Source organism: Mauremys reevesii, linkage group 20, assembly GCF_016161935.1.
Source record: "Mauremys reevesii isolate NIE-2019 linkage group 20, ASM1616193v1, whole genome shotgun sequence".
NCBI lineage: Eukaryota > Metazoa > Chordata > Testudines > Geoemydidae > Mauremys > Mauremys reevesii.
In genome coordinates this window covers 9,172,305-9,190,946 of record NC_052642.1, presented here as the reverse complement: position 1 = coordinate 9,190,946, position 18,642 = coordinate 9,172,305, and the positions used below count along the sequence as shown (strand labels likewise).

Sequence of the window (18,642 nt, the reverse complement as noted above, 5' to 3'; positions counted from 1 at the left end):
ATTCAGGAGGAACTTGAGCCTAGGGGGCTGAGAACGTGCAAAAAATAATATATCCAAGGAGCATGCTAATGTAGGCCCTGCACAGATTATTCCTACCAAGCATAGGTGCAATCTAAAAAACCCTGATCCAAAATCCACTGATGTCAATGGGAGTCTTTCCACTGACTTCAATGGATTTGGCATGAGGCCCCAAGAAGAGTGGGACAACTGGCTCAGGTAGAGTGCTTATGAAGTGCTAACCACAGCCCTAACCACGAGCTCCACCCCTGAATGTGACACCAGCAGCTCCAGCTCTGGAGGTTCTCGGGAACATGCTCCATTGGGCTACCTCATTTTCCATATACACCTGCACACCAAGGCAGCCTCGACTTGGCCCTTCGTGTTTTCAGCTTGGAAAAGAGACGACTAAGGGTAGGGTGACCAGATAGCAACTGTGAAAAAAAATGGGACGGGGTGGTGGTGGTAAATAGGCGCCTATATAAGAAAAAGTCCCAAAAATGGGACTGTCCCTTTAAAAATAGGACATCCGGTCACCCTAGTAAGGGGGATATGATGGAGGTCCATAAAATCATGCACAGTGTCAAGAAAGTGTTATTTATTCCTTCACATAACACAAGAACCATGGGTCACCCAATGAAATTAATAGGCAGCAGCAGGTTTAAAATAAACAAAAGGAAGTACTGCTTCACACAACACAGTCAACCTGTGGAACTCGTTGCCAGGGGATATGGTCAAGGTCAAAAACTATAATTGGATTAAAAAAAGAATTAGATAAATTCATGGAAGATAGACTTATCAATGGCTCTTCGCCAAGATCATCAGAGATGCAGCCCGATGCTCCAGATGTCCCTAAGCTTCTAACTGCCAACAGCTGGGACTAGATGACAGGGGATGGATGACTTGATGCTTACCTGTTCTGTTCGTTCCCTCTGAAGCCTCTGGCACTGGCCACTGTTGGAAGACAGGATACTAGGCTAGATGCAGTATGGCCATTCTGATGTGTTTTACCCCCCTGCCCCACACAGCAACTGCTTCAATGGTGAGAGCAGCTGAGGAAGGAAGAGTCAGGATGGAGGCTTGAAAAGAAAAAACAGGACCACGCCCTTCCTCTCCAAATGATGGGGTTAGTTACTGCTCATGTTGATGTATAAAGGGTGGGGACCCACAAGCCACAGACAAAAAAACAGAGCAAAGCACAAAAACGTGTGTGTGTGTGTGTGTGTGTGTGTGTGTGTGTGTGTGTGTGTGTGTGTGTGTGTGTGTGTGTGTGTACACACACACACACACACATGCATCTGTTTGTGCTCCCATCCAATCCCATTTTCAGTTGTTTTTGTTGCTCAACGTGCAGCTCAAAGCCATTTCTGGAAACAAGCTTTGCCCCCACCACCATCACCACTCCGAGCCCTGGTAGGGGCACCCATGTTATGCATTGCAGAGAGGCGCACCTGCCAGCCGGGAGCCCTGCATGCCTCTCTCGCAAGTTCTTGGAGATCAGTTCTTGAGAGGGGTGGGTAAAAGCGCTCCTTTGGCTACAGTAAAGGGTTCCATGCCCTGACGCCTCATCTGCACATTCCAGTTTTAAGGCCTTTTCTTAGTAATCTAACACAGTGGTTTTCAAACTTGGGCCGCTGCTTGTTCAGGGAAAGCCCCTGGCGGGCCACGCCGGTTTGTTTCCCTGCCGCGTCCGCAGGTTCAGCCGATTGCGGCTCCCACTGGCCACAATTCACTGCTCCAGGTCAATGGGGGCTGCTGGAAGCAGCGCGGGCCAAGAGACATGCTGGCCGCCCTTCCTGCATCCCCCATGGGCCTGGAGTGGCGAACCGCAGCCAGTGGGAGCCGCAATCGGCTGAACCTGCAGACACGGCAGGGAAACAAACCGGCCCGGCCTGCCAGGGGCTTTCCCTGAACAAGCGACGGCCCAAGTTTGAGAACCACTGATCTAACAGAGACAATGCAAACTCCCACGCCCTCACAGCAGGGCCAACCTTAGACCAAAAGGCACCCCAGGAGAGGAGCATCTTCGGCACCCCTCACTCCACTTGTTAAACTCATGAATACCTTATTTTTTTATTGCATTTGTAGCCCATTTCACAACTCTAATGAATTATTTGCATGCATGATTTATCCCCATCTCATAAGACGATACATTTGCATGCCGGGATCTGTAAATCAGTACAGATTTATTCATGGTAATGGCAAAAACAGCACCCCGAGCCCAGCGGCCCCCAGGTGGCCACCTCAGTCACCTGCCCCTAAATCAGGCCCTGCCTTACAATTTGTTTCAAAGGAGATCCTGATCATTTGTGGTCCTCTATCGCTTTCCAGCTTGTCAGCCCCATACCGGGTAACTGCAGTATTGCCAACTTCAGGTGTTAAAAAAGTCCTGAGCCAGGTCTTTGGGGCTGACTTAAATAATCATCATCATCATCATCAAGGCACTTTTAAAAAACAACCCATTCTGAGTTCTTTTTGCTTCTGGGGCTGTGTCTTCACTGCAGAGTTCTCTTGAGTTCTCTACACTTCAGTTAACTCCTCTTGAGTTAGCCGAGCTCCAGCGAGAGCATGCACACTGGAGAACAACACTGGAGCTGCACAACGCACTTGTATTAGCAGCACAGATTAGCTGTTTCCCCACTGCAGTTCTAGCTTAAGTGTCCTCAGAGCAGTGGTGCTTCAAACTCATACCCACTCAGGGACCAGCTAGCTGGAGTTTAAAGCATCACTTGTGCTGAGCTACAGATTTGTGTGGACACAAGGTTATACCCTGAGTTAACACTGCAGTAAACACAAGCCCAGAGGGAAGAATTTAGCCCCTAGGGTTAAATTAATTCTGAATGTATTTTAGATCACCTACCAATCTTTGTAAGTTTCAACGTACATTCTTCACAGACCACATACGGCGATGAGCTAGCTAATATAACAATGAGGCATCAAACCAACTGGGGTCTCTTGAGGAAACCACATAAAATTGACCAATAAGAAGCTGAGTATTGGAGAACAGACTTGAATTTCAAGCTGTGGCTTTTCTAATCACTTAAGCAAACATGGGTATCAGTAAAGCTGACGGATGCAACTGAACCTGACTCCACTAACAAGTGCTGGAACACCACAACCCAGACAAGCCACAGAAATTCGTTACTGGATGGTTGACGGCACAACATCGATATAGCATTGTGGTAACCGAATAACTGGCCCCAGCTTGCTGCTATTACTCCACTGCCCAGCAAAGGAAGAAGCAGCATGGATTCCTGCTGAGCACATTGCATTTCTCTGGAGGCAGAACATGGGCCAAACAATTGTTTTAAAAGGTGACTGTGGTAAAAGGACTTTAAAACATGAAAGTATTAAAAGTCCCGCCTGGGCTGACTTGCGAACAAGTTAGATAACAAAATGTCTGGCATGGCCTAGTGATTCGAAAAGATCCTTGAACCTTCCTGGGATGTTCCAGCTGAAACGTAATCCCTTATGCCTATTTCAGAGTATTCATCACTGAACGAGCTAACCGAGCTGAGTCACACAACTTGTGGCTCTTGAAGTCTGTTTGTCTTTTCTCAACCCCTCTTTGTTCTTTTCACTGGGTAATATTCAGCGGAACAGGTTCATATTGCAAGGCACCTATCCTTGTTTTCTTTTACAGGCAGCACAAACAAAACCTAAGCACCTGTTGGAAAGCTCCTCATATACATGCTGGTGAGAAAACGAAAATATCCGTAGGCACTATAGTCAGAGTCCTGCTTTTCCAGATAATCCATTTCAAACCTCACTCGGCACAGTTTAGTCCCACTTAGAGAACAAGAAAAGAACAAACCAGGTGCTCTTGCAAAAGGTAAAAATCTCACCGTACCTTACCCCACTTGTGTAAGATGAACAAATTCCCAGCACTCCATGGACCTTTCAACTCAGACGACATTTGCACTTTATATTCTTTTGTTACCCACATTTTCTAAAGCCTGCTCTACACTTGACAGTTATACTGGTGCAACTATTTTAGCTAGGGGATCTGCTTTTTTACCAGTAAAATTGTACCGAGGTGCCTTATATCAGCTAGCTGTACTGGTATAACTGCATCCATATTGGGGGAGTTGTCCAGCTATTATGATTTATTATTTGTATTACCTTAGCACCTGGGAGCTCAGGTCATGGACCAGGCCCCCACTATGCTAGGCACCAACCAGACACAGAACAAAAGGACAGGCCCTGTCGCAAAGAACTTACAACCTGCTTTAATGCTATGAGGACAGTTAAAGCAGGACAACTTTCTAGTGTAAACAAGGCCTAACACTGCAATGTCTGGATAGTTAACACAACCACCAGGTTTTAACTGTTTAAGAAAATAGGGAACCAAGTACCATTACCACAGAGAAAGGATACTCTGAATATCCCAGACAGGAAACTGCTGTCGCCGAGGAAGAGTTTCTTGTCCAATAAAGCTGCAGACACCAGTCACTTATGAGCCATGCCTCTGTATTTCTCGTCCTTACGTATCGTCTCACCATTAGGAGCTGCAGATCCAACAAAGTTGTAATGGACCTCCCCCAGCCAACAGACCAGCCACACCAAACATCTTTGCCCAGGGGAACCCAAACTAAAAGTAACCAAATGCTCCAATTTCTTGTAAGAACACTTGTTTTAAACTAGGCACACCGCTGAGCCCGGGTATTTCTAACACCCCTATCACAACAGAATCCAAGCACTCCAGCCTGGGTATAAGTCCAGAAAGGGCAACTTTGCGGTATATTAATCAGTTCTGGGCACACACCTGAGTTTGGGGGAGTGCAGGTGGCATCTAGGATCGTTGGATGGTGCATGAAAAGTGCTGCACTCCTAGCATACCTGTAGTATATTCCAAGAACACACTGGGATTTATGATACACAGCCATGTCTAAGCAATGCATAGGCAGGAGGCTAGATCCATTGTGCCCCGTTTTACATAGGCCCAGCCACAGCTGGAAACATAAGGCCTAACCTAATGGTCTTCAGATACGGTCGTGATGGGGGTCCACAGAGAGAGACCTAGGAAAGTAAAGCCCACTCCCTTGCTCACCAATGCTCAGGGTTTAAAAGAAGCCCAGGCAGGGCTGGAGAATGGACATATAAAACAGGCGCTTAACTAGCTGCTCTCTACTTAGGCATCAATCTAACTGTCAGGCCAGAGTAACCTGGGCACATCTACACAGCTTAAAAAAAACAAACCACTCCCAGCAGTGAGTCTCAGAGCCCAGGCCTGCAGACTTGGGCTTTCTACACAGCAATTTTTAGCACTGTAGTGCCTTTCCAGCTCAGGCCGGAGCTCACTTGTGAAGCCTGAGGGCAGGGGAGGGTGCTCAGAGCCCAAGCTCCGGCCTGAGCTGTAACATCTACACAGATATTTTTAGCACCGTAGCACGAACCCCACAAGCCTAAGTCTGTAGACCTGGACTCTGAGACTTGTTGCGGGTTCTGTTTTTGCTGTGTAGACTACGCAGCAGGGCACGCCTCGTCACTCTTTGTCTTCTTCTTTTACAGACAAGTGCCAGATTTAGGGGCAGGTGACCCAGGCGACCAGCAGGGGTGCTGGGCTTGGGGTGCTGTTTTTGTTGTTAGCAGCAAAAGGGAAAATAGAATGCTTGAAATAACCACGTAGGTGGATTCATTTTTTTCACTAACCTCCTAGAACGTTCTGGACCTCTGTAGAATCTTGTGGAACCTTCCAGACTGAGATTTTCTGTAAATACAGCTTGACAGATCCTAGCGGGCAAATTAATCATCTTATATGACGAGGATAAATCATGCATGCAAATCATGCTTCGAAGTCACGAAATGGGCTCCGAATCCAATAAAAATAAGGTATTGGAAAGTTTAACAAATGGAGAGGGGGCACCAAAGACGCTGCTCATCTGAGGCGCCATTTGGTCTAGTGCTGGCCCTGATAGAGGCCATGTGCTGCACCTGTGCTCAATGGGAGGGAGTCCTGTGCACACCTTGCAGACCAGCCAACCTACCTTTCTTCCTCACTGGGTGTGTCTACATTGCAATTAAACACCCACAGCTAGCCCGTGTCAGCTGAATCAGGCTCGCAGGGCTCAGGCTGCGGGGCTGTAAAACTGTGGTGTAGGCATTCCAGCTTGGGATGGAGCCTCGGCTTCCGAGACCTTTCTCCCTTGCAAGGTCCCAGTCTGAGCCCAAATATCTACAGCCTGAGCCCTGCAAGCCCTTGTCATCTGACATGGGCCAGCCATGGGTGTTTAACTGCAGTGTAGACGTAACTACAGAGGCCTGGATTGAGCTCCACTTTCAGCATGTCCTTGAGTCCCATTGACTTTCACGCGACTTGTTTAAGTTCTTTGGCAGAACTGAGGGCAGAGTGAAGACACCAACTGGCTTGCAAACAGACTGACCTCAACCCACTTCATGCTGCAGTAAGTCACACACATTTACCTGCAAAAACAACAAGGAGTCCTTGTGGCACCTTAGAGACTAACACATTTATCTGGGCATAAGCTTTCGTGGGCTACAGGCCACTTCATCAGATGCATGGACTGGGAAATACAGTCGGGAGGTACAAATACACAGCATATAAAAAGATGGAAGTTGCCTTACCAATGAGGGGGGAGGGCGTCAGTGCTAACGAGCCAGTTCAATTAAGGTGGAAGTGGGCTATTCTCAACAGTTGACAAGAAGGGGTGGAAATTACTTTTGTAGTCAGCTACCACTCTGAAACCTGTCACACATGTCCCCGTGAGACACCTGTCAGTGCAGAGGCAGGGAGGATGCCATTGTTCTGGTGGGAGTCAGTCTGCTGGGGGAGGGGAGACCGGATCGAGAGAAGAAGAGGAGCCATCGCCTACAGACTCATATATAAATCAACTCCCTTCCGCTTCCCACCTCTATACCCCCACTCTCCGCCAAAAAGTTATCTTGAAAAAAAAAAGGGGGGGGGGTCTTAACCCATTAATATATGCAACCATAACAAAGGAAAACGCCTTCTCCCTGCCCCACAGAAAAGTCTAGCCCAACATGGTGTGAGCAAGGCAAGACCTCTTAACCCTCACACTGTAAAATCTGACAATCAGCATTCGCCCAGACCCTTTGTTCAATCGTCTAGCATGAGTGAGGCCTCATTTTGTTTGGAGGGGATAGAACCCCGTAGATTCCCTGTTGTCATCAATGGAATAATTGTCCAACCCATCAAAGCACTTAAGCACATGGCTAACCTCCCATCCTCACATACTTCAAGTTAAGTACATGCTTAAGTGCTTTGCTGTGCTACTTGCAAACTGATCTTTCATTTGTGTATGAGTAAGAATCTGCTGGTTTATAGATTGTACTTCTAAAAAAAACAAGGCATATCTGTTCAGGTAAATTGAAAGATAATTGCACGGGGTGGGGGAAAGAACTGACCTGGGGGAATACATGGAAATGCCAAATCACAGAAAACGCTGCTTTTTAATGAAGCACAAATGTGCGGGTTTAATCACCCACAAAAACCATGTGTTACACATTTATTACAAAAAGCACAACGGAAGATCCACTACAAAAAAACCCACAATCAAAAGGAACATTACAGGTCTGATTAATCTAAAAAAGCTAAGACATTAGTAGCTCAAACAGATAGAGACACCTGACACTCAATCCCTCAACACCTTTGATCCACTCTGCCTTGAAGTAGCAGGGTTTCAAAATGAAAGTGAGATGATCCATATACATGACGTGCTACACCCTCCCAGAGCATGAAGCACTGAGGCTGACTCAGGATCAAATTGAGCCAGCCAACAGCAGCTCAGCGAGTCATCACTTTTCCTGGGTGACCATCTCTTGTACTCCAGACTATAAACCTTCATTTTGAAAAAGGCAGAGACTTCATCCCTCTGGTTTAAAGGAAAAAAAAAACCTTCAAAACATCAAGTGACCATATACCAATGCGGTTCTGTCTGCTTGAGTCTGCAAACAGCTTGAAAGAATAACCATCAACACTACCAGCTTTCACAGTGTTGTAACCGGGTCAGGACACAACAGCATGATAGCCAGGTCACTAGACTCTATTGCAAGTAATCAGGGCCTAAGGGCTCCAAAGAGCTCACGGTCCGATTTTCAAGTGCTCAGCAGCCACAATTGGGGCCAGATTTTCAAAAACAGTTCAGCTTCCATTTAAGCGCCTATATAAGGGGCAGATTTCAAAAATATGCAGCACCCAGCAGCTCCATCGAGGCCCTTGTGGCCAGGTTTTTGTTTTTGTTTTTGTTTTTTTAAAATAAAAGTTGAAAATCCAGACATTTATTTTGGTGCCTAGAAATGGGAGCTGAGCTTTCTTGTTGGCTGGGATTAGTTTGAAAATTGGGCCCCTATTTATGTATGTAGTGAGGGAGGGTTTAAAAAGATGGTTATCATGAACTACCATAAATGTTTGCAGGCCATTTGGGTTGCATGTTACACAGAAGATTATAACCCTTTGCCCAGAGTTATCACAATCGCACAAAACATAGCAGGTGCTGCATTCGCCCAATACTACACTGTTTCCATGTTACACCGCCAGTAGAAAACATAAAATTAAAATAATGACTGCTCACAGGAAGAAACAAACATTTTTACTTTTTAAAAACCATTCTGAATTATGGTGCAATTGTTTTTAAGAGTTTGCTTCAAAATGACAGGAGTGGATCTTTATGGCAGCCTCACAGCAGTGAGGAGTAACACCACGCTGGAGACCCAGCCTGGAGTCCTGATCGCCCCTGCCTTCCCCAGGGAGTAGAATCCGGGAGAGAAGGGAGCACTTCCCATCAATCCACAGTGAGAAGCAACATGGCTCCCAAGATATTGCACTGGACTGGGAGTTAGGAGACCTAGGTTCTAGTCCTGGCTCTGACACTGATTGGCTGGGTGACCTTGGGCATGTCACATTGCCTCTCTCATTCCTGTTTGTCTGTGTTGCCTCTTGAGGCAGGGACTGTTATTATGTGCCTGCAGATAGCTGGCACAATGAGGCCCTGCTAGGTGATAGTATTATTAATAATACTAACTACCGCAGCTAGCAGAGGTAGCCATGCTGACTGGCTTCTGTGGGAGTCCCGTCATGACAGATAAAAATCAAATGCGTTTACAATCTTTCATTTGAACTTACAATATCTGTCTCAAGGACTAAAACATTAAATGAAATGAAACAGGCCAATCAGTTCTGTGTGTTCAATCAATACATACTGATGTCATCGTCACCCCGCTTCACAACACACACAGGGATACTGTAATGTTTAAAGTTGTGTGTCACCAGGTGTTGGACTATAGGATTCTGTAGGGAGAAGTAGAGCCATTCTTCTGACTCACACCAGTGGCCAGAACAGGAGGCTCTGTGTAGCTCCAATTCAGACATATAAAAGGTAAGTATTTCTGAGAAGGAAACAAGAGACTTATTATTTGCATTGTGACCATGCCAAGAGGCTCTAATGGAACCCCACTGAGCTAGGTTCTGTGTATATATACAGTCAGTGACACTTCCTGGCCCCAGAAACATTACAATCTAGATAAACAAGGTGCAAAGAGAAAGAAGTAAAGTGTCACACACAGCAGGTCAGTGGCAGAGCAAGGAACAGAAACCAGGTCTTCCAGTTCCCAGGCCTGCCACTATCCACGGGACCGCATGGCCGAGATAAACAGCAGAATGGCATTTTATATCTGTACGTACAATCCTGCTGTAAAGTGCTGTAAGTACATTCCTGTATAAAAGCAAATCCCAGCATAGGCGTGAGCTTTGACCAATATCCTGCCCAGAAACCACCTATTGACAGGGTGCCACCTCTGAGCCAGTGGTACGATTGCTCCTACTTAGTATTGCACGCACAATCCTTGCCTCCCCCACGATCTGGATCATAATAAGGTTTAACAGAGATAAGGGTTTTGTACCAAACACAAATCCTGCTGGCGTTTCACCTGGCCGGGGGGGAGAATACCCCTTCAGCTCACCAGCTGGAGCCCTGAAGCACTGAGAAGGACTCAGTCTTACAATGGATCATTCTGCCTCAGCTAAGCGCCAGACAGACAGACAGAGGGCTGGCTCTCATGAGTCAACTTTCATTCCAAGAGCTCTCCACTCCTTACGCAAGTGCCTGGCCTCCTTCCCTGCTGCAGCTCTCACCAAAGGAGGTGATGTGATTCATTCACCTGCGATATGTGCTGCTCAAGAGGTTCTTTGGGGCTACTCTCACCCCACAGCTCCACCACCTCATCAAAATCCACAGGCAGACGCTCTGCAGCAGGAGAGTCCTGGTTTTATTTTTGGCAGACCCGGGGAATTCACACAAGCCTTTTATTTCAAAGGAAAAAATCCCCAGACTTTTGCCTCCCTTTGGCAACTTGGAGGTTTCAGATCATAAAAACACAGACCTTGAAGTTCAATAGTGGTGAAGCTCCCTCTTCCGACACCTACACTTCTAACCCACCCTATATGCACCCCAGGGAGGGGGAAAATGAATCTATAAACCATACGATTTAATCATACGAATGAGGATACGTTTCTGCGGTCATTCCCAGAGGGGTGGAAACAATACGGCATTTCACATTTCCTAGTAACAGAGATTGCCAGCAATACCAAAGTCCAGTATTACAGTTCCCTCCACCATGGGAGCAATAAAAAAAAAAAAATAGTTCTGGCAGTAGGGAGCGATGAAAGGACTCAAATCGCTCTTCTCAGAACCCAAGGGTCCAGAAGACTAAAATTAGTAGAGTGCGTTAAGTGACTAATCCGATCTCCCTGTGGTTTGCTGCCTTTCCCTGTACCATTCTGATCACAAATCAAGAACATTTATCACTAGCTATCTCAAGAGATGATTACCTACCACAAAAAAGAAAAAGAAAAAAAGTTACCTTCAGAAGTCACAGGACTCTTTCGGGGGTACCAACAGTGGTAGGTATTTCAGTTTTGTGTAGGCACAACTAGACAGACCAGCAACAGAAACACAGACAGATCGAACAGCTCATTGCATGGCATCTGGGATAAGCTTTGGTTAGCCATGTGCTCCCAAAAGAGGAATTTTCAAACAAAGATTTTTTTTGAGAAATATAGTGCCAAATTCTGCACATGCATTATCCCCAAATACCCCCACTGGCTTTAGCTAAATGTCACGGATTAACATTGGTGTAAATGAAAGCAGAATTTGATCCATTGTGTTGTGCGTTACAGAGAAATGTGCATCCGTATTCGTGATGCAGAAAATCATATCCCTCATGTACAGTTTGTAATATAATGTATTTAACAGGAGTACAAAGACCCTTCTACTGTACTTGGAAATAACAATTCCTCCCCTAAGTAAAACTCACAGGCGCCATATTTTACCAGGGCCAACAACAGCGCTTATTTTTCACCAACTGTTACACAAAAACTGGTTGTAAGTACAACCAGGGTTGATCCTGCTGGAAACTGCTTGCAAAATGGAATGCCTTCAACTCCCACTCAAGTCAGGATTGAGCTGTTGTCCAGCACCTTATGGGATTGGGACCAAATGCTTCTGGTTCAGGGGTTCTCAAATTGGAGGTGAGCACCCCTCTGCCCTTCTCATATTTCTGAATAGGAAGGAGTTCCTAGATAGATCCTGCCTACATGGGAGGTCATAGACGAGATTGACAACTCTTGTTCTGGTTTATTTCCCCTTTGGGATAAAGTCCCACATTAAAATGTATCAAGCGTCTGCATCAGTCAAAGGGCTTTGCAGGGCTTGAAAAATAAAAGCCTCCACTCTGCTGCGCTACAGCCAGATGCTGGCTAATGGCTCAGAGGTGGGGTGCAGTTTTGAAACTCAAGTTCTTTGCCAGCCCACATCCCCCATACTGATGAACAAAATGAAAATGCCCCAGGGGTGACCTCTCTGCTATTTATGTAACTTCATGTTCACAGAGCAAGGGCAAGCAGGTCAGGGGGATCAGGAGTGTTTTAGCTCTGAAATGGAGCTGTATTTCTTAATTTACCAAGGCAGGAGGGAAAAGGAAGCCTCACCGAGAAAGCAAGGTGAGTGACTCTTCCGGCAACAGGGACCAAAACGGGAAATTAACACTCTCAGTGGCATGGGGAAAGGGGGCTATTTTTATTTTTTAAATGTTGATTTACTACATTTGTGGAGCACAGTTCAAGCCAAGACTCCTCAAAAAGAAACCAGGGGGGTGGGAGGGGAAAAAAAGAGACCATTTCCAGAGTTTGGTTTCTTGGTATGTAAGCTAATACTCATGTTATTTAAAGCCAGAGTTTTAACAGCGTTCAGCTACTGTTTGCGTGATCAGGATAAAAAAATCGCAATCCTAATTCCTGGCCCCCTGGTGCCTATGACAACTGGTATCTGTCTCCTTGGAAACTAATCTCGTGGTATTTGAACAATGTAACAAGGGCCTTTAATCTCCCAAACACTGTAAATCTTTATTCTAGCCTGCTTTTCTAGTACCAGAATAGCCAACATAAAAAGCTTGTTGTTTTCTGCGCAGTTAGGGAGGAGATCCTAACTGCATTTTTCTATTACACACACACTTCTTTAAATTAAAAGGGGGTCTATGTCTCTCGTGTTCAGGAGCCCTACAGGTAAATAATTACTCCTACATCACATAATTTAAGAATCTGTTCCTCAGGCATGGAGAACTCTCACTGACAATTATAGACAAAGCTTTTTCACCCAGATGAAAGGAAAAGAGATACATCCATCACCCACCCCATCCCTCCACCCCCCAAAAAAGCCACACAAGGGATGGCTACATCTGTAATATCGGCTCGCTAAAAAACAAGTCTGGTGAGTAGAAATGCTTTTGTGCCTGATCCAAATCAAAGCAGGTTGGTTTCCAGGTGTCCCAAGGCCACAGAGCCTGGCATGTTCCGCCCTCATCCTTTTGCACCCTGAAATGACATCAGACAGCTGCACTGGACAGTTTAAAATAGGTTTCTCGGTAGAATTGGCAGAAAATAATCACCAGTAACTGGTTTATAAACTGCATCCAAAACTCAATCAAAAGCTATTAGAGAAAAAGGGAAAGGTATTTTGCATGTTGCAGCGTGACTAGCATTACGAATGAAGAAGCTGTATCAGATCTCAATGTTACTGGGAAATCATAATACAGTAGCTAAGGGACCAGCAGAGGGGGGAAAAAACATTGTTGCTAGTCAGAGCTTAGAGTGTTTCAAAGAAGCACTAGCTCTGACACTGCCTGACATTGTACAGTGTTGTTCAGCAGTGGGGTTTTATCAGTTCATAACAAAATAATGAAATAATGCTATGGCTTAGCACTTACCTTGCATAGCACCTTCCTGCCCAGGATCTCTCAGGCCTCTCCCTACAGATACTAATGGGTTGAACCTCCCAACCCCTGTGCCAGCGGGTATGGTAGGACTAGCCTCGTTTTAAAGAAGGGGAAACCAACGCACAGAGTAATTGACTTGCCCCATAGTAACTCAGAAATGGGAACAGAACCCAGGAGTCTTGTCTCTCAGGCCAGGTCTACGCTGCCAGGGAAGGTGTGTTTGCAGCACAGGTAGGCATACCCCTGCGAGCTTTCGTCTAGCCAGCGTGAGTAACAATAGCAGCACACACGTGGTGGCACGGGCTTCAGTATGGGCTAGCCACCCACGTGGGCACGTGCAGTCTACAGAAGAGAAGGCCGAGGAGGGTCATTACAACAACCTTTTACAAATTTGAAAACTGTTAAGAGGACGGTGATGAACTGTTCTCCGTGACCACCAGGGGTAGGACAAGAAATAATCGACTTCATTTGCAGCAAGGGAGATTCAGGTTAGATATTAGGAAAAACGTTCTAACCATAAGGATAATTAAGCACTGGAATAGGTTACCTGAGGAGGTTCTGGAATCCCTGGCATTGAAGGTTTAAGAGCAAGTTAGATAAACCCAGTCAGAGATGGTCTAGGGAGAATGAAACCTCTAATCAGCGTGGAGGGGGATGGATTAGAGGACACGGAAGTCTTCCAGCCCTCCATTTCTGGGATTCTATGAAATGTTCATTTTCTGAGTGGCTCTAACTGAAGCTAGGCTACATACCCCGTTCCCCGGGGGTGTGCGGAACACAGGGAGAGAAGCAACGGTCTCCTGGATGGAAAATTCTGTTTATCCCGTTCAAACTGATTGAGGGGATGGGGGGGGGGGGAATTCTCTGCCCCTAAAGGAATTCAGCCACTCTCTGGAGATTCCAGAGTCATCCCCAGCTCATAAAGATGTTTTCTGAGGCACAAACCTATGCCTTTGCATTGCACCAGATGGCATGGGGTTTTTTTAAATTTCCTAGAGAAGATGCCCAGATCCCCCTCTGCCGATTACTCCAGCTGAACACTGCTAGTATGAATGGATAGATTTAGGGATGACATAAAGGGCAGCAAGTGCATGAAAAGGAGAATTTCTTTCACCGGTGAAGACAAATATGTACATCTTCCCTTTGGGGAAAAAAACCCCAAACAAATCATTGAGTCCGTTCCCCAGCCATTCATCCCTCTTCTCTGCTATGCATGCACCTCTAATTCCATGTTCTGGGAACCCCAGTACAACTGTCCCTCCTTTCAAAAAAAAAATAAAAAAAAATCAAGACTGCTTCAAAAGCAAAGACTGAAGCGGGGGGCCATCCCTCCAACCAGCCCCTACCTGCATTGCATCTCTAGTTTCATCAGGACAGAGTTTAGTTTAAAAAGACTTAAAACTTTACATTTACAAAGAAAAAAAAAGGATGCAAGTTGCTTGTATGTTACTGGAGAAGTGTCAGGGGACTTGGAGACGCCCTGAAAACAATTCTCAACTGTATACAGAAAAGTAACACAGACCCTCTCTCTACACCCCTCTTCCAGGCCCTGCTCCATTCATTCATACAACTGGCACAAGTCCCTTTTTCTCTGCAGCTGCTGCCCCCCGAGCATCCTTCCTGCATCCTTCCGCCTCATCATCTTTCTTTTCCATGCTGATATCCCTCTCAATGCAGTTCTCCAGCCACTGCACTGCATTGGGTGTGATGCAGTACAGTATTCTATGAGCGCGTCTCTCTTCACCTAGTCTCATTTAATTCTTAAGGCTCAATCCTGCAATCTTCATTCAGGCAAAGTCAACATGGATAGCAGAATCGGGTCCCAAATTAAGGCCAGACTTTTTACCCCCTAATTCTCATTGGTCGTGGGCCAGTTCTCATACTGAAATCAATAGGAAAATAGGGTACAAGTGTGGGTGGTATAGTCTGGTCCTTAATTATATCCACTCAGCTAGGGCTGCCACCAATCCCGTATTACGAGGGCTGTCCCTTATTTAAATAGAAAAGTGCCTGTCCTGTACTACTTCTCTGTACAACAAGATCAAGAGTTGCTGAATGATGCAAAAAGCAGCAAGAAATATCACAGGGAACATAGGTGAGTACTACTAGGGAGGTGAGATAGGATAGGGGTGCTAAGAAAAGAGTCCCTTATATTTGAAATACAATGCTGGCAATGCTGCACTCAGCACCATGATTGCACTTCCATCTAGTCAACCCTCTTAGGGATTTTTCTGAATAGCACCATGAGTGTCGCAGCGTAGGCCCCGGTTCAGGAGAGCATCCCTACTCAGGACAGCACTTACCGCAAACTCTTAAGGGCAGGGATAATCTTTTTGGTCTGTGTTTGTACCGCACCTAGCATAATACGGTCCTGGTCCATGACAGGAGTTCCTGGGCACTACTGCAATATAAATAAATAAACAATCATCATCAAGTGCTTTCCAGATAGAGCCGTATAACGAGGTCTCTAAACAAAAAGAAACCACGACTTAATGTTTTTACTATGGTTTAATCGTCTCTCTAACATTCGTCTGGTCTCAGCACAGTAGGTATGTGATACTGGGACATCACTACGTTATAGTAAGTGCTATTCATTGAACTGAACCGTGACTGTTTCGAGCCCACGTGAAGTCCTCTATCCAAAAGATTTTCAAAGCAATTAAACAAAGCCGAACAGCTCCATGCCTCCCACGCATGGCCACCAGCATAACCGTAACGCAAAGGACACATTTAAAAGCAACATGCTTTGCCAGGGCTACGCCCCAGAGGCAGACAATAAAGGTCTACAACAACTCGCCCCAAAGCCCGAAGCCAAGCCAAGCACAGCACCCGGAGAAGAGGAAGAGCTCAAGTTTCCATGCAGTCTACTGGGAACCTTGGTACGAGTTTAGTCTTGCATGGTGCCGAGCACTCCAATCCAACAGCATATGCTTAGCTCTGAGCATGTGAGATGGGGTTTGCAGACCCCACACTGAGGTACAAGGCGTGGTGGAAAACTGTTGGGCCAGGAAGGCCCCATCCCTCAGCAGCTGCTGGGCATGCTCCCTGTAGAGAAGAGAGGTCTGCCAGAGGATGCATGGAGTGCAAGAAGAAAGACGGACTGTAGCCACGGAGGCAGAAACACTGCACAGGTGAAATACAGGGAATGCGAGTCAGACTCGACTGGGATCCCTTGATTAAGAAGTGGGGAACTGGACTCTGAGCATGAGCAGGGAAGTGTTCCCCCCACACACACCCAGCTGAAGTCCTGAACTACCAAGACTGTCAGCAGTGGGCTGGGGCCATACCCCAAAGGCAAGGCAGGAAGCACCCCAGGGAAGGCTGACCTGGAGCAGCCAAAAGGGACTGAGCCACTCGTCTCTCCACCAGGTCCTGCCCAGGGCCCAAGGGGAGAGAGGAAGGGCCTGGGTCCTGCTATCCTTCCCCCTTGCTGCCCGAGAGATCCAAGGGGACTCGGGGCTGCGGGGTGGGCGCTGGAACACACAGTGGTTCGGCTGCCAGGCCCCCAGACTGCCCGAAAGAGCCACGTCAAGGCTCGGAGAGACTGTTCGGCTGCAGCCTGAGCACTAGGCCTGCTGCACTTAAGTGTAAACACGCTGAATATTAGGAGCTGCACCAATGTCTCATTTACATAAGAAATGCAGCCTGTGTTACTCCCTCTGTGGCTTCTTTTTTCCATCCAATCAATCCATCTAGGTCACTGTTCCAAGATATGGGGGAGTATGTAAATCATGAAACCTAAAACCAGAGCAGTTCAAGCAGCAAATAACTGATTAGGTTTTGTTTTGGGAGCAAAACATTACTTTAAAACTGTATAATGGACTTATGCAAACACACCCTAATCTTGGACCCAAAACTAAACCACTTCAAATTCTCAATGATATGCATATCTTATCGAGTCTGATTTGCATATTGTATAAATATTTATTTGCTTTTAATCCTGCAAAGCAAACCTGCCTTGTGGCACATTTCTTTTTAAGGCAGCAACTGCACAGTTTTAATCAGGCGTTTTAGGCTCTGACAAAGTGAAAACAGAAATGGCATCTCACATTCAGCATCTCCCTAAGGGGGGAAAAGTGAGATCAGATCAATTGCAGACTAGTACCCGCTACTGTATATTAAACAGCGCATGCTGAAAATAGGGGTGCAGCATGGTCTAGTGGACAGGGCACTGAACTGGGAGGCAGGAGTCCTAGGCTCTGTTTCTGACTCTGTCGCTGTCCTGCTGCGTGACCTTGGGCACATCACTTTGCCTCTGTTTCTCCTCCCACCGTTTGTGTCACGTGTTTAGACTGTAAGATCTTCGGGGCAGGGACTGTCTCTTACTCTGTGTGTGCGTGCGTGCACATGCCTAACACATGGGGCCTCGAACCATAACATAAATGGCTCTCCCCATGGTGAATAACCAGGCATGAAGAACTACAAGTAACTTAGTTTCTTGGTAAATGCAAAATAGAAAGAACAGAGTAATGATCCAATTCCTTATCAGTTATTTCTTGCCTACATCTCCCAGGGATGCTTGAGAAATGAGACTGCTGCTAACCTGAAAAGATTACAGTATGTCACCATCTCAGAGAAACAGACTGCGATTAAAGAGAAGCAGTGTGGCTGAGTGGACAGAGCACTGGACTGGGACTCAGGAGACCTGCGTTCTCTTCCCAGCTCTGTTGCTGGACTGCTCGGTGACCTTGGGTAAGGCGCTTTGCTTCTCTATGCCTATTTCCCCATCCTAAAATAGGGATAATGGTACTAACCTCCTTTGTGAAGTGCTTTGAGACCTAGTGCTGAAAAATTCTATTAGACAGGGTATTTTACACATATGTGCTTGCCATGTTAAACAAAAGAAACTGACATTGCCTCCTCTACTAAGAGATGTAAATAACAGAGCATTCAATGACTGATCAAAATTCAGTTAAAATAATCACCAAGCTGTGTTGCTAGTAAACTATTCAGATTTGGACCCTCCATTCATTGTATTGTCACACTACCAGGACTCTTGTTTTCACTGTTTTACTGTTACTTTGTTATTTCCAAAAAGCGAAAAAAGGGAAAAGAAATGGGCGTCTTAGATCAGCAGGTAACCTTTCAATCTGAGGCCTCCCCACCCTATGTGGTACAGATACACTGAATGAGCAACATGCAAACCAGAGTACTTGGATCTCTAACTACCTGATCTGCACCCGCAATTCGCTTGTGACTGCAGATGCAAAAAGGCAAGTGCAAACATTCCTGACACATATTGCATGGCCAAGGGAGGCAGGCCTTTCAAACATTTCGCCTTATTATTTTTGTACCCATAAGCAGAAAAGAAAAAGAAAGCCTGATTGTTTTTTCCATTTACTGCCCCCACCCCCAAAAACCAGGAGTATGCCCATTTTACTTCCTTTTTAACACAAC

The 18,642-nt window shown here is 46.1% G+C and overlaps 1 protein-coding gene across 3 annotated transcripts in view; it reads right to left on the bottom strand.

Moving 5' to 3' along the window:
• GTF2IRD1 (GTF2I repeat domain containing 1) overlaps window positions 1-18,642 on the bottom strand; it is a 168,854-nt gene that overhangs the window by 124,716 nt on the left and 25,496 nt on the right. Inside the window, exon 1 of one of the 3 annotated variants that reach the window (XM_039507607.1) lies at window positions 15,549-15,646. The exons of the other annotated variants lie outside the window; for them this stretch is intronic. The gene's annotated coding sequence lies outside the window, so the exon portion shown is untranslated. Of the gene's footprint in view, window positions 1-15,548; window positions 15,647-18,642 lie in introns of those variants that run through there. 3 annotated transcript variants of the gene reach the window in all.